The 13,135-nt window shown below is 33.3% G+C and overlaps 1 protein-coding gene across 2 annotated transcripts in view; it reads left to right on the plus strand.

The window, feature by feature from the left end:
- The window catches only part of Ppp1r1c (protein phosphatase 1 regulatory inhibitor subunit 1C), a 138,616-nt gene that overhangs the window by 11,852 nt on the left and 113,629 nt on the right, over positions 1–13,135 (plus strand). The window lies entirely within an intron of this gene.

Genomic DNA, 13,135 nt, shown 5'->3' on the forward strand with positions numbered 1-13,135 from the left:
AAATGGTGTTCCCCATTCTTTCAGTCATAGAAGCACACAGCCTTGGAATCATCTCTGACTCCTCTGTTTCTCCCTTGCCTCCTGCATTTACCAATGCTCTTTTTGCTGGCTCTACCCTACAAGTGGACTTTGTCTCTTTATACTTTTATTGCATCTGCTCAATCCATAACAGTCATTACTTCAAGGGTCTAAGATCACACAGTAACTTCCAAACTAGTTTTTCATGATTTTAACACTGGGAGTTGGTTTTGTTTAAGGAGACTTAAACTTAGAATTAGTGAGCATGGATTTAATTAATGGCATGACTGTGAATCCTTTAGTCTCAGTTTCTTCCTCCATGAAGCACAGGTCTTGGTAGCTCCAACACTGGTTCTGTTGCTGGAATCGAGTGAGAAGATATGTGCAAGCAACACTGCTGATACTTTCAGTAGACAAAATTACCTAATAGGTGGTAGACTATGTCATCTCTAATTTATATCCTGTAATTTATATGTCCTAGCTTATGGTTCATTATGATAAGGTTCATGGAATCTTCTCATGAAGAGCTCATATATTTCATTATCATCTACACGTTATTCTTATTTCTTCTTTTAAACAAGTCAATCATTTCCTCCACAGTCCATAGAATCTTGATTATATAAATTGTTGACAATTGTCCTAAAGCTGAGACTTGATTAAAAGAAAATAAATGAACACAGGAAAGGAAAATAATTAGATTAGATTATGACTTACATTAATTACTACTTTATTTTATTTTTATTTTTGACTGAGAACTCACAAAGCAGAATATAAGAATTTTGACCATTTGCCATATGAGCCTTCCTGTTGAAGATAATTTTGCAAGGTTTTTGGTTGAAGTAGGGACAGGCTTAGGCTATAATTGCTTCCTAAATCACTGTAAGGATTACTCACTCTTTCAGCTCCACGGAGTCTAAGCATTTCCCACTTGCCCCCAATGATTGAAAGATTTTCAAGAAATAAAGCCAAAAAACCACTCGCCATCACATTTCAATGAAGGAAAACTGTATAAAAAATTATGCTAAAATGACTCATCTCAAATTCTACCTCAGGTAATTTTATTTGGTGAACAACCCAGAGTTCCTATTTCCCTCAACCAATAAAGGACACTTTTTTACTTAAGGTCCTGGACATGGTTGCAAATATTTTTGGTCTAGGTCTACAGTCATAGCCATTGTTGGAATCCAGGCAAATACCAGTTCTATTTTTTATAAAGACAGAGAAAATAAGGAACATATTCAAAATATGTTTTGAAGTACATGTAGGATGCAAAGGACAAAAGTACTTCTAATTTATGAGTAAAATATTTCAGAAGAAAAATAAATAAGCTCAAAGGCAAATTTAAAGGGACTTACACAGTTGACTTTGAATTGTTTTTTATTTGTCTTGCAATATATCTTCTCAACACTTTTTTGAGATATATTAACTTCCATTTTAAAGACGGGGGATAATAGGTGAGTTGCTCAAGGTCATAAAAGTTAGAAAGTTAGAACATCTGAAAAATTATTGTCTATCCAACAGGTCAGTGGATTTTCCACTATATTAATAACATTATTCTTTCTATAAATACACAACATCTAACATGTTCTTGTATTGTGTTAGTAAAGGTAAACAAATATAAGTGAGTTCTTTGTTGTGCCTTGACCATATGTGGATCTGTTTGGTATTCCCAGGATTAACTTCTTTCTTTATTCTGATATAAGTTTACTTTGAAGTGGTAATTCTATACTTTTTTCTTTTCTTTGTAATTTACTAATTAAGAGGACTTTTTAGAATTGTTTATACTATATGTTTTATTATATGGGCAAAATTTTAAAAAATCATATAACCAAACTGAAAAAAATAAATCTCACTCATTTATTCCTTTTTTAGAGTTGGAGAATTATTTATTCATCTCCCTGCTTGCCTACCTACATATCTATATGTATTGAAAAATAATGATCTTGACATAAAATATTAATTGGAAGGCTAAAAGGTAACCTCTACGTTCTAGTTGACCAGAGCAGAACTGATTTGTGATCATATTGGAATGTCATCCTCCCTTTCCAACTCTATCTTTCTTATCCTAACAGACTCAAATCAAATCCACTTTCTTCCATAAAACCTTTATGAACCACTCCAGCTGGAAGGTTTTATGAATGTCACTGGATCCATTAACATGCTTATTCCAACTGGTTATCCAAATGTCTTTCTGTCACCTAGTAGTGCTCTGAAGGAATGGGTCATAGAATTAGTAAAATTTAATATGGATAGAAATAAGAAAGATTTTATCATAAAGCCCTTCTATGTATTTCAGCTTTTGGTTAAGTCCTTTATAAATGGCAAAACTGCAGAACAAGGCTATGAGAACCTGGAATGGGCAAGTGACCATGAAGGACTGTCACTGGGAAAGGAAAGTCAAGGCCTTTAAAACTAACCTGATGTTTCCTAAAGGCTTATTCTTGCCCTTACATTTCACAAGAAACTCTAAGTGCTTATGTATAAACCACTGGATGATTGTGAACTGCTTCACTGAATATTTATGTGCATAACTTAACATGGTCTTTGAAGCACAATGCACAGGATCAATGAGGTCCTTTGAATCATCTCAGCAAAAATGACTTTTAGTAGAGGAGGACTTGCTTATTCGTTTCAGTACAGACGTACTTTGAGTTAAGTACTACAGGTAATTAGTGACTGTATATGCATAGTTGAGTGTGCTCTGTGATGACTTGGGAACATCTTCAGTTTTGGAGGACAATTTGAAGCCTGAATAAAATTTAATGATCAGTTCTATACTTTTACTGTCCTTACATTATTCACATCATATTTTAAGTGTCAACAAAATATTGATGAGAGAAAACTGAATATGTGACCATTTACAAGAATACAGGAGCTCAAGAGTTCAATACTATCCAATAGTGACAGTCTCTCTCCCTTTGAATGGTCCTATACTTTCCTTCTATCTTTATTATGTGTGTGCTAGATAAATAGGGGTTAGGTTTCTTTTCATTTCCTTTGAAGTATAAAATAAATTTTGTTTTTAAATAAATATTTTACCCAGTAATTCTTAAACTGTTTCCTTCTTGGCAATAAGCTATCAGGAATAGTTAACAACCTTATAATCAATACTAAAAACTGGACAGTCCATTATGTACCAAAACATTTAACAATTACATAACTATACCCAAATACTCATTTGGTTGCTTTCTAATTAAGATTTTTATGGAAGCAGAACTTAATGATTATAAGAGAAATCATTTCAGAGTGATCTGGTACCTTTCACTCACTTTTTATTCAAGGAAACTACAAAAACAACTTACTCTGGTCCAGTGAATTATTTGCAAGCATATATATGTACACGAATGGCTTCACTTAACAACATTCTAGCTGCATCAGATAAGATTGTGTTCTAGGTACTCCTGATATCTAGGTAATTATTAACAGGCCTGCCACTGTGGGCATACTGCTGTTATATTGCATAACAATGATCTCATTGCAGGCATCAGCTCTGTTTCCTCATTTCTAACTTTGTATAACATTCTTCTTGGCACTTTTTCCAGACTTACTGCAAACCACTTTCTATTAAGATAATTATTTTCCTTTTAACATTAATTTTTTTTGTGTAGCAGCTAGAGTTTGGAATTGCCTCATTATTTTTAAAGCTAAAAGCCTACAATCGGAAAGACTTTAGGATCAAACTCCATCTGAAAAATGTAACTTTATTATCATGAAAGAAATTTGAAACTATGACATAAAAAAGTGTGAAGAAATAGAGTATGATTCTTCACTCTGAATTTTATACTGTAAGAAATACATGCTGAAAAGGAAACAAAATAAGACAAAACAATGAAAAAATAAAACCAACTTAAAACATCATTTCTACATGTTACTATCCCTGTTTTTTTTCTAGCGTTTTAAGCATGAAGGGGTGCTGTATTTTATCAAATGCTTTTTCAGCATCTATTGAAATAATCAAATGATTCTTAACTTTAAGTCTATATGTTACTAAATTTATATTGGTATTAGTAATAATTATTATATAAGAATTAGCAAAATTCTCTGTCCTTAAAGTAGAATACTGGGATTTGGTTGAATATTTGAAGAAGAAAAAATATAACAAGAACAAATAAACCAAATTGATCTTTAAAAGAACTAGAAGACAAAAGATTATTGACATTTTAAGATATTATTAATATACTTCATGATGTAAACTAAATTACATGCTTTAAAAACCCCAAATACAAATGACAAATATTATAATATTCTCACTAAAACCACCACATTTGGTAGAAGGAGAAATATCTATTTAAAAATTGAGTTTTTAAGATGACTCCAAATATCTATACATCTTAATTCTTACCTTCCTCGTCCTTCACTTGTAAAATCATACCATTCAGAATAATGGTAAAAAAAATGTAAAAAATTAAAACTAAAACATAAAAAAAAAAAAAAATCCTAAACCCTGCTATTAACAATCATGTTAGGACAGGATCAACCAGTATTGTCTCCCATTGCTAAGCAAACAGCAGGGGTCGTCTTGGGCTGAGGTGGATGGGGGAGTTTGCATATTAGAGACCCAGGCTCGCTGCAGCCTAAAGCAGTCATATAAACTGTCGGTATTTGAAAGGTTGCATCACAAAGGCACCTGCAAATTGAGATCCTTCCTTTGTTCTTCCCTCATGTTTTCATGGCAGCTCTCTTGTATTTCATTCCCTTTGCTTACTTTTTGCTCCTATGATGCTGAGATTTCCTAGCCTGAAGAAATTCTGAATGAAGTCAAATTCTCCGCATCTGCTTTGTTCTCAGTTTGGACCCACATCTCTGGCCGTACTGGCTACTTGTTCTCTAATCATTTCCAACCTAAATCTCTGAATACATATTTTTTCCTACCTAGAATGCCTTCATCATAATGATTTTACTGACTACTGGCATTTTTTAGATACTCAGATACATTTTATTTCATTCCTTTTTTGGTACATGGACATACCAAGAAATATGTTTTCTAGCAGTTTGAAACTTAAAAAAACCACTAAGTACAGTTAAGAAATGCTTTAAATCCCAAACTTTCTATATTATACCACAGGTAGATATAAATCACTTTTGTGGCATTTCCAAACTCATAAGCTCAGTTGTGAACCTCTATGATTTTGTTGAATTATAAGAGTGTGTGTGTGTGTGTGTGTGTGTGAAAGAGAGAGAGAGAGAGAGAGAGAGAGAGAGAGAGAGAGAGAGAGAGAGAGAGACTGAAACTGAACCCTACCATTTGGACTTTGCACAAGTTTAATTAATTATTGGTAAAACAAATGTTCAGTAGCTACCCTGACTTCTAGGAAACCATCCTGTTTTCATTCATTTTTGTTTTATAGGATGATTTTTTTCTTTTTAACAAAGAAAGAAAGAACACAGTAAAACTGGTAAAAACCAAGATTTCATTTCGATTTTGATCCCAACTCTATGCAGGATTACCTTCCCTAAAAATGTCAACTTATGATTAGTCATATTCTACATGACCATTTCCAGTGATAAGGATCTTTTCTTTCTTTGAAGCATAAATGTTATGATTGAATAGCTTTAATTGTTAGAAAGGTAGCCTTATATCTAGTTAAAATACCCCTTCTGAATCTTTTAATTGTTGATCTTGGTCTGTGCCAAACAATCTCAAAATGTGTAATCCTTTTGGAGTTGACAATCTTTCTTACCTGCAGGGACAAATAACTCATTTGCTCACAGTTCTCTCTTACCTAAAATGTTCAGTTACATTTACCTTTTTAATTAAAGGTTCTTGAATATCTCATCAGTCTCCTCTCTGGGGATACTCAGATTTTCAGCATAGCACCCAAATTTCACATATTCACCATCTACTATGGGCCAAGTAGTATGCCAAGCACAAGGATTTACATTGAAATGAATGCAGTTGATGATAGAAATATAAGATCTTTTAGAAACATTTAACTCAGTCAGCAAAGACTTAATGGGGGAAGGGAGCCTATGCCTAAACCTGAGAAGGAAGACTATTCAAGATCAAGGGCAGAGTAGGGGCAATGGCCCAGAAGCTCTACAAAGCATTGCAGGCTGTAGGAGCTAAAAGGAGTCCAGGATGAGGTAGCACGGTGTGACGCCAGGAGAGGGTGGAAATTAGGCAGATGCCTCCTTGGAGGGCACTGTGAGCATTTTTAGAAGAGTTAGGATTAGAAAGCACAAAATGGTTTTAAGCAGGAGAGCCCATGTTCTCAGATTTTCTTCTTAAAACGCCTGTGGTGGCAGATAAAGAATGAAGGAAGGGAGAAAGTCTTTGTAGATGGAAAATTAGTGAATTCGGTTTATGAAATGAACAAAGGGGAAGTGACAAGATGAGTTAAGGCCATAGATGTGGAGGCTTTTCCTAACAAGGTGGAGCAATGTGTGGGGAGGGTGGGAGATGGCCGTGAATTCAGAATGGAACACATAACTCTAGATGTGGTGGGTAAGAAAGCTCTCATTCTACTATCACATGAAATATTCATAACCTTCCCAGAAGTAGTGCTTCAATAATGGAGTCATTGGTATTAAAACCCTGTCTACTAGGGCCTTTTTAGAGTAAGCACAATGTATTTATTTTTAAAAAGATATGTTTACGTAGTGGAAATTACTGCTTCAATAATGCTATCAATATATCTATTATAAGCTCAATATAACTACCTGAAAAGCAGTTACTGCTTTTAATCATTAAAAGAAATACAATTAGACGTATAAATCATTAGTCAAGCAATTATGATTAGCTGTTCACTCTACTGATGTGCCAAATTATTAACATACTACCAGACAATTCAGAGCAAAGGGTATAAATTATCCTACCTCCAGAATACTACCTACTTACCTCCAAGAAGTAGCTAATCCCAAATTGTATGACCTCAGTTTAATATATCCACTCATTCAAAGTCAGATGGGAACAAACTTATTCTTCTTTGATGAGTTTTATTATTTTTTCACTTTCAGTTTTAAGCAAAGTGAATATGTATGGCTGAACAAGTTATCTATGTGTGAGTCTTGGACGTTTTGAAGATTTGTAAATCAGAAATAGCAAATCATCCCAACATTTGATAAGGAAATTTGTTATACCCCATACAAGCATACATGTTTTGTATCATTTGTATTGTTTTCTTAAATTGATTTGTTTTTTATTTTTATAGGCTGCATTTTGATTCATTGTACACAAGTGGGGTACGACTTTTCGTTTCTATGGCTGTGCACAATGTACAATTATTTTCAGATCTGATTAACTATATGATTTATGTTTTTCATTTTCTTGTTCTTGGTCCCAACTTCAGAAAAAATATTTCTAGCGGTGTAGTGTGGTACAATCAGAAGATGTAACCTTTGGAGTCTAAAATACCTAGACTTGAATGTCACTTACTAGTTGGAGTTCTGCCACTTTAGGCAAGTCTCCTACCTTCTATGAGCTTCAGTTTGTTCACATATAAATATATTTAATGATATCTGCCTCACGGGGTGGTTTTGGAAATGAAGATATGAATGAACTGTTTGGCATTATAGCATCACAGTATTAGAACCAATGGTAGTAATATTAAATAAAATATTAATATTTTGGAAACTATTAAAACAAAGAATGTTCTCTGCTTTTCTCAAATGGATTTTCTGTCAATCTAGTTCTTATGTTTGTTAATTATATTTGATGATTTTATGAATCAGGGGATGAAGTGTCCTCAAAGATGGTTGATTGAAATTTAAAACTAGCAACTTAAAAGATCACTAAAAAGAAATTTAGAACTAATTTCCATTATTATTGCCTATGATTTTCCTAAATAAAATAGACTTAATGATGTCTAGAAGCGAGACTTTGGTTAAAAGAGATCAGAGACTTAGAGTTTGATCTTCACTAAAACCCCTAAAGACTCTTTAAAAATGTTGCCTTTTAAATTTTTCATCAGAAAATAAGGATTAAATGAAATACTTTAAAAGTGGATTCAAAGTTAATCAGATAGGCACAAATGGCCCAGAGTGTCAGTGGAACAGGACTAAAAAAATATAAGCCTGGTATTTTAGCCAGTTTGCTTATAGTTAATGGTGACACATTGTTTCCGAGGAATGACAGATAAGTGTTAATGTCGAATGTGGTTACAGTTATGAGCAAAATCCCATGCGCCAATTGAAACATTTTCTTTAAAAGTTCTAGACACTTTTCTGGTTGAACTGTTCTTTGGTTAACAATGGCCTTGAGTTTTAAACATTTTCCTCTCCTAAAGCAGATGTGCTGAAACGTGTGAAGCAATGAGCGGTCAGGAGGGATACACAAAGAAGTAGAAACGCCACTCTGTACATGAGCCATTTTGGAAATACTTTAGGCGCTACAAAAAGCAAAAAGTTTAATGTCTTGAGCAATGATTAGGGTGAAAATCATGGACATTGTAATGTCAGAATCTGAATATTTAACCTGCTTCCTTACTGCTTGTTAATAGATTTGAGTTTGCATTGTGTTGATTTTCAAAATGAGGATGTAGGAGAGATATTTCTTGGGTAGATTATTACTTATATTCTTGTGTTTTAGCTATAAAATTCTTTTTTTTCTTACTTTATGCATAGGCAGTGGAGGAATAATTTTAAAAAGCAAAAATAAAAAACAGCAAACTGCTTACAGAAGTCAGGAAATTTTGATATTAATTTCAAATCTGCCAATGTCCAACTAATCACCTCATGGCTTTGAGTTTCATTTTCTGAATCCATGAAATAAAGAACTTTGATGAGATGACATCGTTGGTTTTTTCCTCTGTGTTTAAATTTTAATAATTTTACAGTTACTGTTACCCACTCACATACTTCTATTTACATAGATATTTTAAAAAACTTCATAACTGCTTATGATGCTGTGTCATACTTGATGGAATATTATGGCCTATTTAGAGAAAGCATTAATAAGAATACTAACGCTACTAATTTAATAACTATAGTTCTTCTGTTTAAATGCCAATTAATGTTCAATTCAAATGTGCTTTAATTCTGAAGCTTCATAGAGATCTCTTGAATGTCCATTCCCAAATATGCCCTGTATATAATGCCTTATCTCGAGTTCTGTGTTTTTGAAAAAAAATATGTCATACTGAGCAATATGGTAATAAAAAGAAAAGAGAACTAGATAATAAGGGATCTCATTCTGACTTCCACTAATCAAGTTACCTTGGTAAAGTCATTATCTCCCATTAGATAATACAGACACCAGACCTGGGGACCATGAATTTTATATAGATCTATCAAAATGTGTAGGGCCTGAAAATGTTAACGAGATTCAGCATATGTAACAATATATCAATGTCTTTGCAAAAATCTATGAAGTTTAATGTCAGCTAATTATTTATAGCTCAAACACTGTAGTTATAAACAGTTTACACTTAGTGTGAGATATGAGTGCATTATGGTAATCTTTTTTTTTTTTTTTTTGTATTATGGTAATCCTGATGCAATGTGGGATGGGACCTCCAAGTCACTGCCCTTGGTAAATGAACATGGGTCAAGAGTGATAGACTCAATGCTTTCAGAAGATGCTCCCCATATAGCATTTTATGATTTTATTCACTATGCTTAGTTTTTGATGGTTTGAAGTCAAAGAAAACAGAAAATAGCTTTACTTTGAAAGTAGTAGACAGGTGTAAGTGTTCTGGTACTAAGATGGATATGGGTTTACATCTCAGGTTATTACTTAGTCATCTAAGGATCTTGGGGAAGTGTTGTCATTTCCTGGAAACATAGTTCCTTCATCTGGGAACTAGTGCAGAACTATTCACCTTATGTGAAATCAAATGAGGATGAAATAAAATAATGATACAGTTATTGGCACATGATAGTTATCCAGTGAAATGGTTCCTTTTCCCTTTCATTTTAAACATAAAAGTCAATTTAACTCATATTTTTATACAGATAATTATGTGTAAGTTGAAAGAGAAATATATTCCTAGTCATTTGTAGCTGAAACAGTAATATTACAGCTTCTATAAACCATAGAGATCATTTAGTCAGACTACACATCTAATTTTGTCTTTGTTTCTGATAACTAACTGTTAAGAGTTTGGGCTCTTGATTATATGGTCAGTTATACTTATCCTTCTATTAGCTACTTGAAAGTGGTTAGACATCTGTTTAGTTTTGTGTCATTTTTATAGGCTAGGGCCTAAAATAATAAGTTTGTGTGATTCATAGCCAAATTCCCAATTACAGAACTAAAGTTTTAATCTCACTTTCATCCATCATCCAAAAGGAATCTTTCCTTGTCATCACAAATACATGATAGCATATAGTTTACCCATCTTTAAAGAGGGTGAGCCATCTTTGAAGTCTTTGCCAAATTCTTGGGAGGCCAACAGGTTTTATTATAAGTTTCCACTAAAGGCAGATGTTCCAAGTGGATCAACAGAACCTTTAGGGCATTTTATTTATTCATAAATTTATTTAGTATAAATTCAATAATAAATTAATAAACTGATTAAGAAAAAGCTCCATTCCTGAGAACATACACATATATGTATACATATATGTGTGTGTTTGTGTGTGAATATTTATAGATATACACATCTTAGACTAGTCTAAATTTATATTTGAACTATTTATCCATTTTCCAGTCACCTTTCCATATTGTTGAAATCATTATCATCAGAATTATTCCTCAGTTCACTCTGCATTTTAAATACACTTTTACAAAATTTATACTAGTTTCTCTTTCTCAGTTTTTGCTAACACAGCCTTAGGCTTACATATGAACAAAAACAAGGACCGTTAGAAGGAGGTCAGGTAATGTTCTTTCCAACCATGAAATTCCATGCCTCTAGAATGAAGTTCCATGAATGAAACTTGGTCCTAAACTTCTAAATAGCAGTTTTTGGGTGTTGTTCCTTTTGCATCTGTCCTTCACAGAACCCAGTCCTATCCTTGCATTTTAGAATGTAATCATCTCAAGAATATAGAATAGAATCAAATCATTTTTTCATTCACTCATTCATGCAGCCAGTTAATAGGCAGTGAGTGCTGACTGTGTGATAGAAACAGCGATGAAGAAAGCAAGTTCCCACTTTTTTGGGGATTTACTCTGTAGTGGGAATTAGCAAGAGAAGGAATTATTAATCAATATTACTTCTGACATGAAAGTTTCTGTGAGTTTGTGTTCTGTCAACAATAAGAGAAATATGTCAAAATGTATAAATTGTGCTATTTAAAATACATTCATATACTTACATTGAATTTAATAGGCATTTGCTACAGATTATTCTTTTCTTTTTTTATTTTCTTTTTAAAAATTTTTTGCAGACTGCATTTTGATACATTGTACACAAATGGGGTACATCATTTCATTTCTATGGTTATGCGCAATGTAGATTTATACAATTCATATAATCATACATGTACTTAGGGTAATGATGTCATTCCACCATTTTTCATATGCCCCCCTCCTTCAGATGAATGGATAAAGAAACTGTGGTATATATACACAATGGAATATTATTCAGCCATAAAGAAGAATAATATTATGGCACTTGCAGATAAATGGATGGAATTGGAGAATATCATGCTAAGTGAAATAAGCCACTCCCAAAAAACCAAAGGCCGAATGTTTTCCCTGATAAGTGGATGATGATATATTAAAGGCAGGGGGATGGGCTTGGGGGGAGAGAGAATGGAGGAACTTCAGATTATTATTTTCATAGAAACACTCATACTGCAAAAAACGTTAGTCTCAGAGATTTCTAGGGTGAGCCAACAAAGAGAGAAAAAAATCACACTTTTTTTGTTTTGCACTGCAAACCAGTGTGTTATTTATTGATGAATGGTCATTATTCTGACTTAATATCAGTCAAAGGGACCTGGTTATAATTCAAGTTATAGTTCACATTTATTGATACTTTATGTCCATTCAGCCTAATCAATAATGACCATTCCTATTGATGTCCCTCACATTTTATCTTTGTGATCCTAGCTTCTTAAATATTTAAAGAAAAAAGTGGACAGGAATGTGAAAAAAAATGATTTCATAGTATATAGCTCTTGGCTATAATGATCTATCTAAATTAAACCAAAACAAAAATATTGAGAGTGTAATTACTGAGATCAGCTTCTGTGCTAGGTATGCTGGGACAAAGTATATCTCATGGAACTGATTAGAGAGTGTGCAAACTAGTTTAAGAAAACAAAACAAGGAAATCAGAATAGTTAAACTGAACAAGCAATATAAAGGAGTTGCAGTAAGATAGATGACTCATTGTTTAAAAAATGTGTTAAAAATGTGTGTGTGGATGCTGTTAGATTCTCAGGAGTGAGAAGTCTCAGAAGATTGATTTTTTTTTCTTTGTTTAGAATTGGCTTCATGGAAGTGTTGGAATTTCATTCTAGGTATAGCTTGGAAAATTGTGGAGGTTGGACATGTAAAGTTCAGGTTTTTAAGTCAGTCTGAGTGGAGCAGATGGTTCACACAGATCTATGAGAATTTAGGTAGGTGGGGACCACTGTGTGGAGAAGCCTAGACAGGTAACTGTTAATTTGTCTTGCAAAGTAGAAATTATTGGCATTGTAGGAGCTGGAGCATGATATGACGAGGCTCAGTCTGAATCATGCAGTTTGGGAGGAGAAATAGCATCAAGGTCAGTCAGGAGAACAATGGAACAGCATAGGAGTGACCAATAAGGATCTAAACATGGTGGGGGTGGGGAGAAGTGGCAAAAGATTAATTTGTGAAGCATTGAGCAAAATGAATTGCTTGATTGTGAATCATTGATTACGGGAATAGGTATGAACTGAGGAAGTTGAGAAAAGCATGAATCAAAGCATATATAGTTGAGAAGGGAAACCCAGATGAAGGAAATAATTTTGTGGCAAAATGAAGTCAGTCATATGTATAAATGTAACAGTTTTATACCCACATTATATCACATTGAAAGTATGTAAAGTGCATGTAGCACATGCATTACTGAGATATTATTGTATTTGTGGCTATGTGCTGTGATAAAATGCTGTACACAAAACTCAACTTAAAAAATATAAGTCACACATATTCCAAAGTAAGTGCTGTATATACCATTTCAGATAGTTATTAAGCTAAGATGTTAAAAATAGTCTGTCTGGAAGAATAAACAGTGCAGTATAAACCTTATAAACATTA

The sequence above is a fragment of the Sciurus carolinensis genome, chromosome 3 (assembly GCF_902686445.1).
Source record: "Sciurus carolinensis chromosome 3, mSciCar1.2, whole genome shotgun sequence".
In the NCBI taxonomy this organism is placed as follows: domain Eukaryota; kingdom Metazoa; phylum Chordata; class Mammalia; order Rodentia; family Sciuridae; genus Sciurus; species Sciurus carolinensis.